This window comes from Chrysochloris asiatica, unplaced genomic scaffold (assembly GCF_000296735.1).
Source record: "Chrysochloris asiatica unplaced genomic scaffold, ChrAsi1.0 scaffold00027, whole genome shotgun sequence".
Classification (NCBI taxonomy): domain Eukaryota; kingdom Metazoa; phylum Chordata; class Mammalia; order Afrosoricida; family Chrysochloridae; genus Chrysochloris; species Chrysochloris asiatica.
Window position 1 is genome coordinate 15317967 of NW_006408545.1, and position 20167 is coordinate 15338133.

General features: G+C 41.5%; 1 protein-coding gene across 1 annotated transcript in view; it reads left to right on the top strand.

Moving 5' to 3' along the window:
- FYN (FYN oncogene related to SRC, FGR, YES) overlaps positions 1-20167 on the top strand; it is a 298246-nt gene that overhangs the window by 44256 nt on the left and 233823 nt on the right. The gene's annotated exons all lie outside the window — the stretch shown is intronic.

Here is a 20167-nt window from a genome sequence, read left to right on the forward strand (position 1 = left end):
GAAGCCAGCATTCATTTTATTTTCTACAAACATTTGTTGAATTCTCTGTCTGTACTCCTTTTCTGCCGTAAGCTGTTCTGTTCAAGAACATTGCCTTTGGTAAAATTTTTTAGTTGTTTTGAGTTGTGTTATGTTCATAGTTCCCATGTCCACTAAGGGGCTACTACTTTGTTACTTTATTATCCAAAAAGGATTCAGGGTTATTTTTCATTTGCAGTTTGTGTAAAAAAGAGGTTCTTCCCCCTGAACTCGAATCATTCCGTATGTAGTCAGCGTGTCTGTTTAGAGGTGAAGATGTGTGCTGTTGAAACACTGTTCTAGAACAACTAGTAACAACCCAAGATCTTTGATCTCATGCACTCCTTCAGTCATGGTCTGTAATCTACTCTCCCTCATGGTCTTTTCAGTTCATACAAACCAAGGGGACTAGGGAAAATAAAAAGGCTCTAGTCTAGGAGTCCTGGTGTGGCGCTGTGGGATAATGCACTGGACTGCAAGGTCGGCAGTTCAAATTCACCAGCCGCTCCTTGGAAACCCTATATAGGGACGCTATGAGTTGGAACCGACTCGACAGCAATTAACAATAACAGCAGTCTAAGACAAAAGGAACCCTGGTGTTATAGTGGCTTACACATTGGTATCCTAAGCACAACGTCGGCAGTTTGAAACCACCAGCCACTCCTTGAGAGAAAGAGGAGCCTTTTTGCTCCAGGAAAACCTGGGAAACCCTACATTGGGTTGCTAGGTATCAGAATCAACTCAAGTGAGTGAGACTTGAGTCTAGGGCAGAGGGGTCCTGGTGGTACTGTAGGAGAAGTAGTGGACTGCTAACCACAAGATCTACAGCTCAAGTCTACAAACCGCTCCACAGAAGAAAGATGAGGCTTTTGCTCCAGTAAAGGTTTATAGCCTTGGAAACCCTATACAAGGTCACTATGAGTTGGAGTTGACTTGGTGGTATTGGGTTTGGTGATTTGGTGTCTAGAGACAAGGCAAAGGAGAATGGTTTAAGGATCTCTGTGCTTCTGTTTTGGCATGGAAACCAGAGGTAGGCAAACACTCTTCCCGTGGTCTGTCTGGGCTACACCAGGCACACAGCAGGCTGGAATCTGTGGGCACCAGGAGCCACCTCAGGGTGGTGTAACACAGAACTTAGCAGCAGTAGCATGACTTTCTGCACAGGTGAATCCTACAACCATAAGGGGGGGAAGTCAAGTTTATGGATGAGGCCAGGTCATTTGGGTTCCTAGTATTCTCCCCAATGCCAAGAAGACAGTAGCCTAAAAAAAAACCAAAAAACAGACCTACTTCCTGTTGAGTTGATTCTGACACACAGCGGCCCTGTAGGACAGAGGGGAACTGCCCTGTAGGATTTCTAGGGCTGCAGACTGCTTTATCTTCCTACCACAGAGCCCACAAACCTTTCGGTTGGCAGCCGAACCCTTAGCCCTGTTGTAACCAGGGCTCCTAGGCAAACAGTGTTGTTGTTAAAAGCCATTGAATCAGTTCTGAGGAGCAGTTGGTGAGTCTGAACTGCCAGCCTTATGGTTAGCAATCCAATGCTTATCCTATAGCAGCACACCAGGACTCCAATGTTGTTAAATGCCATTGAGTCAATTCCGTTTCATATCACATAGTGTTTACAAGGAGCAGCTCGTGGGTTTGAACTGCATACCTCGTGGTTAGCAGTCCAGTGCTTATCCTACAGCAGCACACCTGGATTCCAATGTTGTTGTTAAGTGCCATCAAGTTAGTTCTGACGATAGCAAGCCTGTATAGGGTTTCTGAGGAGCAAGTTGATGGGTTTGAACCACTGACCTTGTGGTTCAAACCGATCTTGTAGTACTGTGCTTTATCCTACAGCGCCACACCAGGACTGCAATAGGACTCAGTAAGTGGGAGCTTAAGAGAAATGACTTACATTCTTGCCTCAGTTCTGCCGTTAACTTGCCGTATGACCTTAGACAAATCATTTTTCCTTCTTGGTATAGTGAGTTTGCAACTTGGGTTGTTTGGAAGATGAGTTGATATCATACATACTAATGAATGCATTTTGTGACTTTCAGAGCATGAGAAAATACTGTTTCATGACACTACTTCTCAAAGACTTGCAACTACCAGTTGTTTGTGGTTAAAAAGCAGTCAGTTTTTAAATGGATTTTTAATTCACTAAGAGGCATCCTGGTGTAGTGATTTAGGATCAGCACTAGACTGCTAATCATGAAGCCGGCAGTTCAAACCCACCAGCTGATCCTCGGAAACCTATACAGGGTCACTATGAGTCAGAACCGACTTGACAGTATTTAGCAAAGCAGCAGTTCACAAAGAAAGGAATCTTGGTTGTAAAGTTTAGTTGTGGTGGCTGCAAACTTTATGGGAACAGATCACCAAATATTTTCTCCTGTGGAGCAGCAGGTAGGATTGAACCACTTACTTTTTGGTTAACAGTTGAGCGACTAACCATCGTACAACCTCCCTTTTCCAGGACCAAGTAAAATTGTTCATTTTAAAATTTAGAAACGCTATCATACATGCTATCTTACCAACCTGTGCTATGGGTCTGAACCAACTCAATGGCACTTAACAAAAAAACCAACATCATACATTTTGCGGGATAAATCCTGGTGGAATGGAACCTTATCTCCAGGAGCCAAACGCTAGTACCAATAAATGTTTAATGAATGAATAACACGTGTGACTTACCCTATCAGGTGGGTTGGGTATTTGCAGGTACGGAAGGAATTCAAAATGTTGTTGTTAAGTGCCGTCGAGTCAGTTCCGACCCATAGCGACCCTGTACAGGGTTTCCGAGGGTGTAAATCTTTACGGGAGTAGAAAGCCTCATCTTTCTCCCGCGGAGCGGCTGGTAGTTTCGAACCGCTGACCTTAAGGTTCGCAGCCCGATTCGTAACCACTACAAAATAGGAGTATCTAAAACTGGCTTGGGAAATGCTTCTTGGACTGAGTGAATTTGAGATACCTCTCAATCAAGTACTAAAGTAATAAAACACTTAACTCCCTTAGGGGAATTTGCTCTTTTGGAAGTTTTCATTCAGAAACTCAATTTGAGTCTCTTTTTCTAATGCTGATGGAAGGCTGTTGAACATAGATGTCTTTCTTGCCTGTGCTTATGTCTCTGCCAGGAAGAATCTAGTATAGGTTCTGTCTCCATTTTCTAAGTAAATGGCACTTGTGGGTCAACCAGAGTGAAGAAAAATCTTTGAAGTCATATCACAGTGTATTTGGTTTTTTTAAAATAGATTTTTGAGTTTTCTATTTTTAAAGCAAGTAATGCCATATATATATATACATATATACATACATACACACACACATACATATAGCTATACATACGTATATATTGAGCCCTGGTGTGGCGCTGTGGGTTAATGTGCCAGACTGCAAAGCCGCTTGAACTGCAAAGTCAGCAATTCAAGCTCACCAGCTGCTCCTTGGAAACCCTATATAGTGTCACTATGGGTTGGAACCAACTCGATGGCACTTAACAACAACAATGCCGTATAGAAAATTAACTTTATTTTGACATGAAAAGTTCAAAGATCAGTTAGCATAAGTTCTATAATTTTTAGTAGCTACAGTTAAGGAGCTCTGGTAGCGTAGTGGTTACGAATCAGGCTGCAAACCACAAGGTAAGCAGTTCGAAACTACCAGCTGCTCCGCGGGAGAAAGATGAGGCTTTCTGCTCCTGTAAAGATTTACAGCCTCGGAAACCCTGTACAGGGTCGCTATGAGTCAGAACCTCCTCCACGGCACACAGCTACCACCGCAGTTTATGAATGTCTACACTATAGCAAGTACTTTACATATGTTATACTAAACTATTACAGCAACTCTGTGAGACACCCATGTCCCTTACCATGAATTGATCAAGGTCCACAATCTTTACAGAAAAGATTCAGATCTAATCTGAGTCCAGAGCCTTTTCTTTCCCATACTGCCTTGCTTTAGAATTAGTATGATATTTGAGATTATCTATCTTTATGGGGGGCTCCTGATGTGATGCTGTGGGCTAATGCGCTGAACTGAAGGGTTGGTTTGAACTGCAAGGTTGGCAATTCAAGTTCCTTGAAAACCCTATACAGGGGTCTGTATGAGTTGGAATGGCTTGATGGGCACTTAACAACAACAACAGTTGTTATGGGAGTGACCACTTTAGAAAAGATTTATCATGAATAATAAGAAAGCTTTGTTCCTCTCTGAGAAGGTCTTCTTGATATCTCCCTCACCTTCTGCTCCTCGGAAACCCTTTACAGGGTCACTATGGGTTCGGAACCAACTCAGTGGCACTTCACAACAACAACAATCTGGGTGAGGTTGCTGGATCACCATGTACTTCTTCATACCTATTATTGTAGTTGAACCAACCCTTTGGTTTTGCAGGAGAAAGACCAAGTGATCAGTTTCCCTAAAGAATAGAGCCAAGAAAACCCTATAGAGCAATTCTACTCAGTCGCATGGAGACCTGGTGTAGCACTGTGGGTTAATGCACTGGACTGCAAAGTTGGTTTGAACCGCAAGTTCAGCAGTTCAAGCTTACCAGCTGCTCCTCAGAAACCATATAAAGGGTCACTGTGGGTTGGAACCAACTTGATAGCACTTAACAACAACAACTCAGTCACATGGCGTCTCTGTGAATCAGAATTGACTCTATAGCACCTAACACATATATAGTTACTTGTACAATAAATCTTAATATCTCTGTCTTGAGCCTAGAGCCTGGTTCATAGTAGTCCTCTAAACATGTTGAATACAGACAGGCATGGTGAATGACACTTGACCAAATTAAGAGGTAATGAGAGTCCATGAAAGCCACTTTGATCAGAGGCACAATAGGCAATGTTACTGCACATCCTAGAAACCATGGCTTCTCTTCTCCGTCTGTAGATGTTTATCTGTGCAAACCTTGCTTGTTAATAACATGATGTGGAGATAAGGGAGTCTTTCCTTTGATTTCTCTCCAAAAGCACATAATTTCAAGAAGACAAATGCATAGATAAGTCTTCAGAATGAAGTAATCTGGGCAGACAGGTAATGTCTGGAGATCAAAGAAAAGAAGGAGGAGCATTAAAAAGTACAAGGGAAACTTTTTTTTTTTTCTTTTTTAGAATTTACACAGAATCTTCTAGAATTCATGAAGGATACATTTCTGACTAGGGTTTCCATTAAGTCACTTCTTTAAATGTGTAAGGTGTGCTTTCTAAAAGTAAAACTCATACTTAGGTGAATTTTGAAGAACGTGTAATTAGGTTATGTGAAAAGAACAAAACTGTACTTTTTTTTTTTTTTTTAAATAAAAAGCTGATTGAATTGAGTCATACGATTTAGTCATTGAAACCGTGATTTAAATGCATTTAATTAAAATAACATTCACTTTGGTCATAACTACTCTCAAAGGACTGAGGAGAGTGGTGGTTAAGGTTCCTGTATCCTACATGCTCTTTGTCTAACATAATTAAAAGTATTTCAGCATCTACCTCGAGACAAGGCCTTTGCCACTTCCGTAGTTTCGTGAGACCAAGAATTCTTGTATTGTGATCCTAACTGTTGATGGGGTCTAGACAGTTGCCATCAGGCCACAAATGTTGTTGTTAAGTGTTGTAGAGTAGGTTCTGACTCATGGTAACCCTGTATAGAATTTCCGAGGAGTCGCTGGTGGGTTTGAATGGCTGGCTTTATGGTTAACAGCCCAGTACTTATCCTACTATGCCAATAAACACACAAAGTTCATCTAAAACTTTTAGAAATTTTAATTTCCAAAATGGTCATTCAAAATGAAAACTGAATAGAAAAATTAAAGTCTACTTTAGAAACATTTCCTATTCCTCTGTGAGTGAATTTCTTGAAATGTGTTAGTCTGGAAATGTAATATGGACATGGAAACTGTTCCATTCTTATTTATTTTGTATTAATAATTCCCAAAAGAAGTGATAAAAATATCCTAGCATCTTATTATGGTGCTAATAGTAAAAAAAGAAATCTGCTTCTAAACAGTTAAGGGTTCAAAATATAAAGCTATATCTGGAATCAAGACTTTAAGCCATGTGTACATAATTCTTTTTTTTTTTTTTTTTTTTACATTCATTCTATCGTATATTGTCTCATTGCCATGGTTACAATCCCCTCCATGCAATCCTTCCCCAGTACCCCCCAGGTCTTCAGCACACAGACGCTCTCCCTCTCTGGATCTAAAGTCTCCAGCTGCTCCATTGCTCCATGTCATCATCTCTGGCTCCATTTCAGGCATCACTGCTTCTCTGGGTAGGGTCCCGCTCTCTGCTCTTCTCCCTTGATGGTCCTAGGGACCTCCGCTCCTAGACTGAAAAGTTAATCACTCCCCTCCTTGCTATAAAACATCTACTTTTACATTTCTGACCCTCACAATCAGTCCTGATAAGAATTATTCACTATTGTATTACAAGAGACCCTTCTGCATTTCATTGCATCAGCCCCGCCTAGTCAGATTGAATACTACTCACTGGAGATTCTACCTTCCTCCAGGTCCTCTGGATCTAAGTTCCCCCTTGAAAGCTTGTAAGCCAGTCACTTCTTGCCTTTGTAGCCCCCCGCCCCCCATTTTGGGTAGCCAATGTCCAAGTTGCCCATCCTTGTCTACTCTGTGTGTGGAGGGTGTGGGAATGAGTCTTGCTGTAAGGACTTGTTCCCTCTTTTGTGCTACTGCTTCCATAGGTGTAGGTCAAGTTCATCAAATTGTATGAGAATACTTTTTTTTTTCCCTCTTCTTTTTACTTCTGGTTGAGCTCTGATCATCCAGTCACTGAAGCCAGGATAAGTGGGTATTATCTGCAAGTGTGGGTGTTCTTATGCATATGCCCTCTCTTCTTATCAGCTGGACGCTTCATTCTCCACTCGTGTACATAATTCTTACAGAGTTGGTGACAAGATTACAAAATTATTCCTCATAACTTTTTTTGTGTAGTTGGGGAATAGGATTTCCCAGTGTCTGGAGGTCAGCGGTGCTTCCATGGGTGCCCAAAAGCCTGAGCATACTAGTTACTAGGATGGCATGAGGGTGTGTCTAGGATATGGGTGTGTACACCTCACCATGAATGCTGGGTGATTAAGGGAGGTGGGAGAGAGATTGAAGAGGAAGAAGGAAGAACAGCTAAAGCACAGCTCTCTGCCATTGGTAGAAGCCATTGCTTCGTGAGTGGAAGGGATGTTTCACTATGTATATGAGGGGACCATGCATGTATACAGATGGGAAGTGAGTGTGGCTTTGCCAGCCCAGGATACTATAGGATGACAAAGTAGTTTCCATTCCCCATGCCCCTGCTCCAACTTTCCACATACAGTCTGACCCAATTTTCTGCTGACCAGGCATTGTGAAAGACATCACCTCAGTGAATCATGGAATAAAACTTGAGTGCTACACAGCCTGTTTTCCCTGTAAGTAAACCACACCAAATCAAACCAAACCAAACCAAACCAAACCAAAATAAAACAGCCCGTTGCCATGGAGTAAATTCTGACTCATAACAACCCTATAAGACAAAGTCATACAGTTCCATAGGGTTTCAAAAGATGTAGTCTTTCTGGAGACCGACTCACTGTCGCATCTTTCTCACACAGATTGGCTGGGGAGTTTTAATCGCCAGCATTTAACCCTGTGCACCACCAGGGCTCCTTTTCCCTGGAACTGATGGTGGTGGTGGCGGTGGCATGCCGTAGAATTGGTTCCGATTCATAGTGACCTGCATAGGGTTTTCGAGGTTGTAAATCTTTCATGGAAGCATAAAGCCTCATCTTTCTCCCATGGAATGGCTGATAGTTTCGAACTGCTGATCTTGAGGTTAGCAGCCTGACTCATAACCACTATGTTCCAGAGCTGCTTTTCCCTGGATCTAGGAACTGTTGTTGTTGTTGTTGTTGTTGTTAAGTGCCGTCGAGTCAGTTCCGACCCATAGTGACCCTGTACAAGGTTTCCGAGGGTGTAAATCTTTACGGGAGTAGAAAGCCTTATCTTTCTCCCGCGGAGCGGCTGGTAGTTTCGAACCGCTGACCTTAAGGTTCACAGCCCGATTCGTAACCACTATGCTACCAGATCTAGGAACTAGACATCAGGAAAATAGTATGGCTGTGAGAGTGTGTGTGTGTTGAATGCTTTGTGGTTGCTGTTGGTGCTGTTATATCAGTTCCAGTTTGTAGCAACCCTGTGTATAATAGAATGAAAACTGCCCGGTCCTGTGTCCTCATTATCATTGCTATGTTTGAGCCCATTTTTGCAGCCACTGTGTCAGTCTGTCTCACTGAGGATCTTTATCTTTTTCACCAACTCTCCACTTTAACAAGCATAATGTCATTTCCAGAGACATCCTCCTGAGAAACATATCCCAAATAATATGAGACGAAGACTCACCATCCTTACTTCTAAGGAGCATTGTGGCTGTACTTCTTCCAAGACTGATTTGTTTATTCTTCTGGCACTCCATGCTACATTTAGTATTCTTGATCAGCAGCATAATTGAAATACATCAGTTTTTCTCCCATCAGTTGTATTCATTGTCCAGGCATATAAGGCAATTAGAAATACCATGCCTTGGGTCAGGCACATCTTAGTCTTAAGGAGACACCTTTGCTTGTTAATACTTAAGAGAAGTCTTTTGTAGCAAATTTGGCAAATACAATATGTTGTTTGATTTCTTGACTGCTGTTTCTGTGGTCATGGATCCAAGTAAAATGAAATTCTTGACAATTTCAATCTTCTCTCTGTTATCATGATGTTGCATGTTGGTCCAGTTGTGAGGGTTTTTCTTTGCTTTATATTGAGATATATTTCATACTGAAGGCTGTAGTCTTTGATCTTCATCAGTAACTGCTTCAAGTCTTCACTTTCAACAAGCACGGTTGTGTCATCTGCATATTACAGGTTGTTAATGAATCATCCTTTTATCTTAATGCTACAATCTTATAGTCCAGATTCTCATATTATTTGCTAAGTGTACAGATTGAATAAGTATAAGAAAAGGATACAACCATAACAGACACCTTCCTGATTTTAGAATCACACAGTATCCCCTTTTTCTATTCAAATGACTACTTCTTGATCTGTGTACAGGTTCTTTGTGAGTACTATGAAAGTATTCTGGAAATCCCATTCTTCTTAATCTATAATTTGTTACAATTCACACAGTTTAATGCCTTCACATAGTAAAAAAAAAAAATAATAAAATACAGATAATATATTTCTGCTTCAGTCAAGATCCATCTTACACCAGCAGTGGAATCCCTGTTCCACATTGTCTTCTGAATCCGGCTTTTTGTCAGATGCATCACTGCAACCATTTTTTAATTATTCAGCATAATTTCAATTCCATGTGATATTAATGATATTGTAACAACAATTTCTGCATTCCATTGGCTCACCTTCCTTTGGAATGGATACCTGTATGAGCCTCTTCCAGTCTCTTGGCTGTGTAGCTATCTTCCATATTTGTTGGAATAGACTAGTGAATGCTTCCAGCATTGTATCCATTTTTTGAAATATTTCTATTGTTATTTTGTTAATTCCTGAAGCCTTGATCTTTTGCCAGTGCCTTCAGTATAGCTTGGACTTCTTCCTTCAGTACCACCAGTTCCAATTCTATGCTACCCCCTCAAATGGTTGAACATTCACCAATTCCTTTGAATACAGTGATTTTGTAAATTCCTTCCGTTTTCTTTGTATGCTTCCATTTTTTTTTTTTGCCCATGGTGATGGTGGTGGTGGTGGTGTTAGTGTGCCATGGCGTCCGTTCTGACTCATAGCGACCCTGTACAGGGTTTCTGAGGCTGTAAATCTTTGTTGTTGTTGTTGAGTGCCATCGAGTCGGGTCCGACCCATAGCGACCCTGTACAGGGTTTCTGAGGCTGTAAATCTTTGTTGTTGTTGTTGAGTGCCATCGAGTCGGGTCCGACCCATAGCGACCCTGTACAGGGTTTCCGAGGGTGTAAATCTTTACGGGAGTAGAAAGCCTCATCTTTCTCCCGCGGAGCGGCTGGTAGTTTCGAACCGCTGACCTTAAGGTTCGCAGCCCGATTCGTAACCACTACGCTACCAGAGCTCCTTTACGGGAGCAGAAAGCCTCATCTTTCTCCCGCAGAACCGCTGATAGTTTCAAACTGCTGACCTTGCGGGTTTGCAGCCCGATTCGTAACCACTACACTACCTTTTGCCCATACAACCCTTCAGTGTTGCAACACAAAGCTTGAATTTTTTTTCTTCAGTTTTTCAGCTTGAGAAATCTGCAATGTATTTATTCAGTTGGGTTTTTGAATTCCAGATCCGTGGCACTGTGGGTTAATGCCCTAGACTGCAAAGTCGGTTTGAACTGCAGAGTTGGTGGTTCAATCTCACCAGTTACTCCTTGGAAACCCTCTACAGGGTCACTATGGGTCAGAACCTACTCGACAGCACTTAACAGCAACAACAATAACATATTCCATTATAGCACTGTACTTTGTCTTCTCTAGCATCCTTTGAGAACTTCTGTTCAGCTCTTTTACTTTACCTTTTCTTCTTTTAGTTTAACTACTCTATGTTGAGAGCAAATTTAAGAGTCTCTTCTGACATCTGTATAGGTCTTTTCTTTCTTTCCTGTCTTTATAATGACCTCTTGCTTTCTCACATATGTTTTTGATGTCATCCCACAACTCAATTGTCCTTCAGACATTAGTGTTCAGTGCATCAAATCTATTCTTGATATGGTCTCTAAATTTGGGGGAGATGTAGTCAAGTTCTTATTCTGGCTCTAGAATTGTTTTAATTTTCTTCAGCTTGAACTTGAACTTGCATAGGAGTAACTGATAGTCTGTTCCGCAGCCAGCCCCTTGCTTCTCAGTTGTCTCTTGCTATAGGTGTAGTTGATTTGCTTCCTGTATATTTCGTTCAGTAGATACACATGTATAATTAACATTTATGTTGTTGAAGAAAAGTATTTACAACGAATAGGTCATTGGTCTTGCAAAATTCTTTCATGAAATCTCTTGACATCATTTCTGTCATCAAGGCCATGTTTTCCCACCAATGATTCTTCTTTGTTTCCAACTTACACATTTCAATTAGCAGTAATTATCAGTGCACTTTGATTTCACGTTAGGTCAGTTTCAAACTATAGAAGTTGATAAAAATCTTTGCCATTACTAATTGATGAGTAAATTTGAGTAATAATTAACTGATCTTCCTTATGTTGTTGTTGTTAAGTGCTGTTGAGTCGATTCCAACCCATAGCAACCCTGTATAGGGTTTCCAAGGAGCAGCTGGTGAGCTTGAACCACCAACCTTGCAGTTCAAACGACTTTGCAGTCTGACGCATTAGCCCACAGCGCCACACCAGGACTCCTTGTGGTGGTGGTGGTTATGTGCCGTGGAGTCAATTCTGACTCATAGGGACCCTGTATAGTGTTTCTGAGGCTGTAAATCTTTATGGGAGCAGAAAGCCTCATCTGGTAGTTTCGAGTAGGAATATGGATATTATTCTGTCATTGACAGTGACTATGTTTTAGAATAATATTGAGATGTTCTTTTTTTACAATGAATGTGATTCCATTTCTCTTCAATATATCACTACCTCACTACTGGCATTCTAGACCATATAATTGTCTAATTCAGAATGGCCAGTACTATTCTATTTTAGCTCACTAATGGTGTAGTGAAATAGGATAAACACTGAACTGCAAGGTAAGTCTGAACCACAAGGTTGGCAGTTCAAACTCACTGGCTGCTTCTCAGAAACCCTGTACAGGGTCTCGATGAGTCGGACCCTGCTCTATGGCCATTAACAGCGGACATGCCTATAATGGAGTCCTGGTGTGGTGCTGTGGGATAAGCACCAGACCTCAGGGTTGGTTTCAACTGCGAGATCAGCTGTTCAAACCTACAAGCCGCTTCTTATAAACCCATACAGAATCTTTATGAGTTGGAACAAACGCAACAGCACTTAACAACAACAACAACAACAAAAAAACCCAACACCTATAATGTTGATCTTCAAGTGTTGCATTTCATTTTTTACAACTTCCTTTTGATTTATATGTTGTACATTTCATGTTCCAATTATTAATGTATGTTTGCAACAGTTTCTTTTCATTTTGAGTTGTGCCACATCAGTAAATGAAGGTCCCGAGAGCTTTACTCCATTCACACCATTAAGGCCAACTCAACCTAGAGACAGCTCTTGTCTAGTTGTATTTTGAGTGCCTTACCACCTGAGGAGCTCATCTTCTGGCACTGTATCTGACCATTTATCACTTCTATTTGTATGGTTTTCACTGGCCAGGCCAGTGTTTTCAGAACTATGTGGGACTTTTACTGAATCCTGTCCTTCCTAGGTGACCCTGCTGGTCTCTGAAATACCAGATGCATAGCTTCCAGCATCACAGTCGGACACAAACCTCCATAGTATGACAAACTGACAGATGAGTGGTGGGTAGCATGCGTAGAATTCTGTTTTAGATTGAAAGGCAAATATTTTTAGCCCTGGACCAAAAATAATTTTTAGGCATCACCCATGAAAAATTACCAAGTGTCTTTGGCATATATTTCTAGATTGTAAAACTAACTACTGCTTTCCAAGAAGTAGAAAATATATTGTCTGCTAATTCCAGTTTCCAAGACAAGAACAGACCTTACTTCCTGACCATTATAACCTCAGGCAGATATTGATGACATTTGTAAGAGCTACGTTGTTGTTGTTGTTAAGTGCCATCGAGTCGGGTCCGACCCATAGCGACCCTGTACAGGGTTTCCGAGGGTGTAAATCTTTACGGGAGTAGAAAGCCTCATCAGATAATAGTATTTACATTATGACTCAAGGAAGGAGTTGAAAATTGTTCAATAGGTTATCCCATTCCTAGATACAGAACTGCTCATTCATTTATTCTTCAAACATTAATAACACCTGTGGGCCAGCCGCTGCTCTGAGCCGTATGTTATCTTATTGAATTGCCCCATTTTGGACGTGAAGGAAAGACAGTTCAGCAGAAAAGAAATGATTGGCTCAAGGACTTACATCTAGGACAGAATCTAAAAGTTTAGTACTCTGACTTGAAGTCGCTTTCTCTTTCCACTGCAAGGTGAATGTTCTCTGGTATAGAAACTCAGTAAAGCAGAAGACAATGAATAATTATCACCCTTGTATAATTTAACTGCTAATTTTGTACACATCTTTTCTTTCCACTGAATTTAAAAGGACACCCCACCTTGTTTGTAATTTTAAAAGTAATCATGATGTTTTATCAAGGAGAAATTAGAGACCTAACAAGAGAACCCTCTCTTTAAACCTCACATGGTCACCCCCGTGACAGTGTAGAATGATGTCCTAGAATGGTGTTTTGTGGGCAGTGGGAGGTAGCGGGGGCTTGTGGGACACTCATTCTTCTCCCACCATTGTGTCCCAAGCTTGGAAACTGTTATTTATTTATTTATTTTTGTATTCCCCATATCAGTAGCATTCATCATTGCACAGACAAGAGCTGTTGGTTGCCAGAGAGTCAGGAGAAACACTGCCCACACTACAACAGAGAATCCAGACAAGCTCCTACATACTTTGTACGTTGCTTTTTACATAAAGGTTTTCTTCTGTATCCATTGGATGCTAAATGTTTCTTTAGCTCTGCAACCATGCCTTCTGGAAAAGGTTAGAATCATTTGGTTGTCAGCCTTTCACAGACTTACTTTCTGCTGAAATCATGTGTGAAGGAAAGACTATTAATACAATATGTATAAATAATGCTTAAAAGATGCTTTGGTCTCTGCCCCTAAATGTTTTTAAGAAGAGAGTGGTGCTTATTCAGAGGCTGGTATGGAATAGGCAATAAAAACGCAAGTTTTCTCTTTAGAGAAACATATGACAGCCCACTTTTGGCTCACATCAAAATTTCATATGAGCAGAAAAACCTATTTGGAAATGACTGTATTTTTCACTTACTGAAACCTGCTGGTAAAGCTTGAGACTGCTTGTTTCTTCAGGATTGCAGTCAGTTTGGTTCTCCTGTGAGGGGGGCCCGGTGGGAGACCTATTGAGGAACCAAATTCTCTCAGGCATCACAACAGACAAGGTCATGTGTTTCTTTTTTCTCAGATTGGAGTAAATGCAAGGACAAGGGAATCATGGGCTTTTAGAGCTGGGAAGAGACCTTCAACTCAAATCTACCAGTATTATGGGGAAACTGAAACGGGGATATAAGGTCAAACAAACCTAAGTAGTGATGGAAGCAGCCTTACACTACTTTAGCTCATTCCCATCCTGTGTTTCTGTAAGTCTTCGTTCATATAAAAACTTTTTAGTACTCGCAAACCCACCTTTTCCTAGATCAACAGCCCTGATTCTGTCAACTACTCATATTCTTCCACTGGAGCTCCCTGACTGTCACAAATGGTGAACTGTTTTACTACGAGTTAAAGGTTGGCAATTTGACCCACCCAGAGACACCTTGGAAGACAGACCTGGTGATTTGCTTCTGACAGGCCACAGCTTTGAAAGCCCTATGGAACAGTTCGGCTCTGCACACATGGGGTCACTTTGAGTTGGAACCAACTTTTACAACATTCCGATATTAATGCCAGTAGTCTTGTCAGTCTGGCTGTGTCCACTTGGATGCATTCCTTTTTTCTCACTGTCTCTCTGAAAACATGATGCTCAGATGTGAACATGGTACTTCCGAGATGGCTTGGCCCGTGTAGAGTAAGGAGTCTTTATTAGTTCTCATGAAATGCGTGTGTTTTCTGGTTCATTACATGCTTCATTAATGCAGACCAAGATTACATCTCTAATTTAGCCACCCTGGCACGCCATCAGCTTGCATTGAACTGGTTTTCAATCAAAATTTTCAGGACTTTAAAAGAAGAATTGCTTTAAAAACTCATCGTCTCTTCCTTTCCAGTCAGAGAAGCTAATGCAACGAGCTGAGTCCAGAAGAATGAGTTCTTGAGGCAGCTGTAAGCACTGGACTGCTAACCTCAAGGTCTGCAGTTTGAGCCCACCAGCTTCTTGGTAGGAGAAAGATGAGATTTTCTTCTCCCATGAAAATTTGCAGCCTCTCCAACCCAGTACAGGGTTGCTATGAGTCAGAACCGGCTCAACAGCACTTAACACTGAAATGAAGCAGGGTCCACGGCAGCAGCTGGAGCCCAAGGAGTAAAAGGAAGCTCCAGGTGTAAATTCAGTCATCAAGTTGATATGATTCTAAGTGTTCCTGACCTGGAGCCTCACCTGCCCAGAACCTGGGGTTGGGGGTGTCTCTGGCAGAACTCCAGAGCAAGGGTATATTGAGTAGATTGGAAGGTGTGGGGACAGATGATTACACTGTTTTGTATTTATGCAATACTTTTTTACATATATGATTAGAAGTAGAATGCCATGTCTTCCTTAGTTTGGGGTTTCCTTTTGCTTATAGTTTTGTTTGGATCAGTTATGGCCGTCATTTCTGTCAGTTTCAATCTAAAGCATTCCATTCTTTCGTCTAACCAATTAATGGTTCCCCTTCAACTGTTGAGTTATTTGTGAGTTCTTTAGGCACATTTTGAGGAAAACATGGGCCGAGGGCAGATGTGGGGTCCTGCTCTGCCCAGGACCTTCCTCCGCACTGATGCTGTTCCAGTGTGATGTTTGCAGCCTTGAGTCTGGTTGCCCAGTCAGCTTTGAGCTCACCAAACTGAATTCTCGCTGGCCCAGGTGTTCCCATCTTGCTCAGATGGCTTTGAGTGACCCTGGTGTTTCGCTGGCATCTGTAATCCCCTCTCTCAAGCTCTGTGAGAAAATGCCCTGAGATGGGGCAATGATGTGGGCATGGGAATTGATAGGGTGCTTTGTCATTGCTTTGGGGGCACACATAGGTACCTAGATGTTCTCATAGTGTCAGTGGGTTTAAATGCAGAGCCCTACCTCCTGTAATGGAGTCCTGGTGTGGCACTCTGGGTTAACGGGCCAGACTGGAAAGCCGTGTGAATTGTAAGGTTGGCAGTTCAAGTTCACCAGCTGCTCCTTGGAAACCCTATACAGGGTCGCTATGGGTCGGAACTGACTCGATGGCACTTCACAACCCCAACAACCTCCAATAACATTCCCAAGTATTAGGCAGTGGGTAATTTTTGAAGAGGGACCAGGCCCACATGTTTAGATGTGGAGTACTAAACTTTATTTTGAGTCTTCGCCCCCTGCTAAGGACTGGACCTCCTGTTGGGTGGTGTGTGGTCTATAGCAAGCATCACTCACTGTCAGGCGAGTAACGCTTCTTCTCAGAAGATGTAGGGGTGTTCATTAAGGTTCATTAAGTTGTGAAATGTGCCACTACGCAATACAGTCGGAGTATGAAGTGAGAGAAGAGGAAGTGAAATGCTGTGTGGATCATTTATGTTAACTGAAAAAGGTATAAAACAATTTATCCATTTGCATAGTCTTTACAAATAAGACTGCCAAGAGAAAGTGGGATGGTTTCAGGGTAGAACACGAGGCAGGGTGATGTAGTGGAAAGTGTGTAGGCCTTGGGGGCTTGCTTGTGTAAGCTCTGACTGTGTAGCACTTAAGAGCTGTGTGATGTTGACTGTGGGGGGAGCAGATAGTCATCAAATGTGAAATTGCAACTGTGGTGAGCCTCTGAAGAAGAGGCACTGTGAAATTCACACGAGGAGATCTGACCGCCTGCCTGCTAAGCCGGGATTCCAGAGAGGAGTTACATGAAGAGATGCTGATGAGGGTGCAAGGGGCAGACTAGTTAGAATGTTCTGCCTTCTGTTTGCCATTCCCTCTTCTGAGGACAAAGACTGGATAATTTCCAAATGGGATGTGGAATCGATTCATCAACAGGGAAGGAAGGTTAAAGGATGGACCTGGGGAAAGGTTCCTTTTCATGTTACTTTTGTTTTGCATAAGGATTATAATGCTTTAAAGCAGACAAACAGAATCTTTTTGGGTGGAAAAATGTTGCCAATATTTAGATATGTATTCTAAAAAGGAGTCCTTCTAGACTGGGGAGAACAGCGGTTTTAAAAACCAAAGTTAACTGCCATTGCTTATTATAGTGGTATCAGGTGGGAGGCAAAGCCCCAAGTTCTTCTCTGTTATCAGAGGGCCTTAGGTTTGCATCTCGGTGATTGATAACTTCTTGCAGAGCAGCAAGCTTGATAATAGAAAACATGCTGAATTTAACTGAAGCTGAAATAACGTGTAAACTTTATTGTAAACTACTCATGAAGTTTCACAGTTGTCACAAGGTCCTTAGTGAAGTTTTAGATGTGGGGAGGCCTCATTGCTAAAATGTCAGGAGTCCTTTTAAATATGGCCTGTGAACTGTAGAACAAAGAACCTTTCAGCACCTACTATAATATTTAACTGTATTTTTTCATATGGATCAATAAATATTGTTTGCTAATCCAATAACTTTGTTTTCATTATGCTGTTTTTACAGTGGCCCACAGGAAAATATCATTAGGCTTCTGTGTTTTCTAGATGGTGATATTTGACAGCAACATAAAATGCAATGTAGTGTTTTAGAAAGGAAAAGTAAAAAGTTTCAGAAAGCCAGTCATTTCAAAATCAAAACTTTGTCAATTTAGGAAATAAAACTAAACAAAACAACCCCATTGCCATTGAGTCGTTGGACCGTAAAGCACAGAGTAGAATTACCCCCATAGGGTTTCCAGTGCTGTACGTCTTTCTCCCGTAGAGGGACTAGTGGATCCAATACGCTGACATTTTGGTTGGCAACCGATTGCTTAACCACTGCACCACCAGAGCTTGTTCAGGCAAATGTGCTTCTTTCTTGTTAGGAATAAAGAAGTTTTTTGTCTTAGTTTTCCGTTTTTGGAGGTAGAGCCCACATGAGCGAATGTATGATGTCTGTTTGTATGTAAACTTCAGGCAGCCATCATTTCACCTGCTACTTAATGTGCATATCCATTATCTTAACTAAGATCTGAGTTGGTAAATGATGAACGAACATACTCCATATGTTTTCTTTCAGATTACCGTATCCGGGCCCCAGAACTCTCTTCACTTACATGGAAGGGATTGGCAAACCCACATGCTTTTTCTCAAGAGACTCCTCCCACCCCTACATTTAAGTCCCTCAGTCAGATTCATGTAGTCTCTCATTTTGGAATCACCTTTACATGCCTGGTACTTCAGACTTGCCTTTCGATTTCTGTTTCTTGCTGAATTCAGCATTCGCCCATTGAAGTTGTCTGCTTAGCCCAGTTGCCGGTGGCATTTTGCTCTCCTAAAGGCTGATAGTAGAATTTGCTTCTCATGACCCCACCACTTACTTGCTTAAGCTTTCCTTACTTTTCTTGTGATGTTTTCTCCACATTCACTTTTGACTCTAGTAAATCTCTTCTGTGAGCAAATGAACATGGCTCATTAAAGTGAAAACAGAGCTGTGCTGCTGTTTCTGGCTGCAATGCAGGTCATGTGAACCATTTTTGAAGAAAATCAAATTACCCAGACTCAGCTCTCCAGAACAGTGGTGACAGTTTTACATGGTTTTGTTTTCACACACACACACACACACACACACACACACACACACACACTACTAAACAGAGGAGAAAAAATGAATTCGTTGACTTTTGAAATAATTTCTTCATCTTTCTTTAAATTTTGGATAGGCAATAAGAAGAGTTTTTAGAATGAACATTCCAGAATTAAACTAAATTCTATAAAAACTGCTATTCTACCTATATTAAAACTGTGTTTCCAAAAGCAAAGATGCCTGAGCACCGAGACGGTTAGTCGGAAAAATCATCTCTGCTCTCACTGACAAAGGGGAGAGTCTGGGTGTCAATGTGGAACTGAGATAATTCTGTAGGAATTTAGGAAGATGGCTTCGGGAAATCAGATTGAATAACAATAATAATGGAATACACTTGACGGGGTTTTTCTGAGCATCAGAAGACACTGGGTTGGGGCTGGGAAGAGAGACCCAGTGGCATCACAAAGGGGTGTGGACCACACTGGTGACACTGTCAGAGGGGTGCCACCCAAATGACTGTATATATAATATTTGTGCAGTGTTTCAGCAGAAGGGGTGAGCTTCTCCAGCAGGCCTCAGAGTATTACTGAAGAGCAAGGGGCTTCCTAGAGTACCACTAGGAAGAAGGCACTGATGGAGGTGGGTTCAGGGCTCATGGTAACATGAAAAATGATGCATGTATACACACAGATGCATACATGTGCACACACACATGTTGTTTTTAGGTGCCATGCAGTTGGTTCTGACTCATATGTACACGACTGAATGAAGCACTGCCCAGATGGGATGGCATAGGCCATCCTCACGGTGGTTATGTCTGAGCCAGTTGTTACAACCATATGTCAGTCTGTCTCATAAGGACTCTTCCTCTCTTTTGCTAATCCTCTACTTTGCCAAATATGCTGTCCTTTTTCCAGACTAGTCACTCTTGATGACATGTCCAAAGTATTTGAAACCTTAGTTCCAATGAGCATTCTGGGTATATTCTTCCAAGATAGAATTGTTTGTTTCTCTAGTAGTCTGTAGCATTTTCCAGATCATTCTCCATCATCAACTTTCGCATTCATATGAGGCAATTGAAAATACCAGGGCTTGGGTTATGCACACCTTAGTCTTCAAACCGATACCTTTGCTCTTGAACACTTTAAAGAGTTCTTGCGCAGCAGATTTGCCTAATGCAATATGTCAATTGATTTCTTGACCGTTGCCTCCTTGAGTGTTGATAGTGGATCTAAGCAAAATGAAACCTTTGACAACTTCAGTCTTTTTTCCATTTGTCTTGATGTTATTTATTCATCCAGTTGTGAGCATTTTTGTTTCATTTACATTGAGGTACAGTCCATACTGAAGGTTGTAGTCTTTGATCTTCTAGTAAGTATGTCATGTCTTGTTTGCTTCCTGCTAGCAAGATTCTATCATCAGCATATCGCAGGCTGTTGATGAATATTTCTCCTGATGGCAGTTTTTTCTTCATATAATCCAGCTTTTCAGATCATTGGCTTAGAATATAGATTGAATAAGTATGGTGAAAGGATACAGCCATGTTACATACCTTCCATGATTTTAAGCCATTCAATCAATATCCCCTTGTCCTATAGAGAGAAAGAGCAAGAAAGAAGTAAAATAGCTTCCTGCTCCTACCTCAAATCTTAAGAACTGGCATGTCACCAATGCCTTGGGA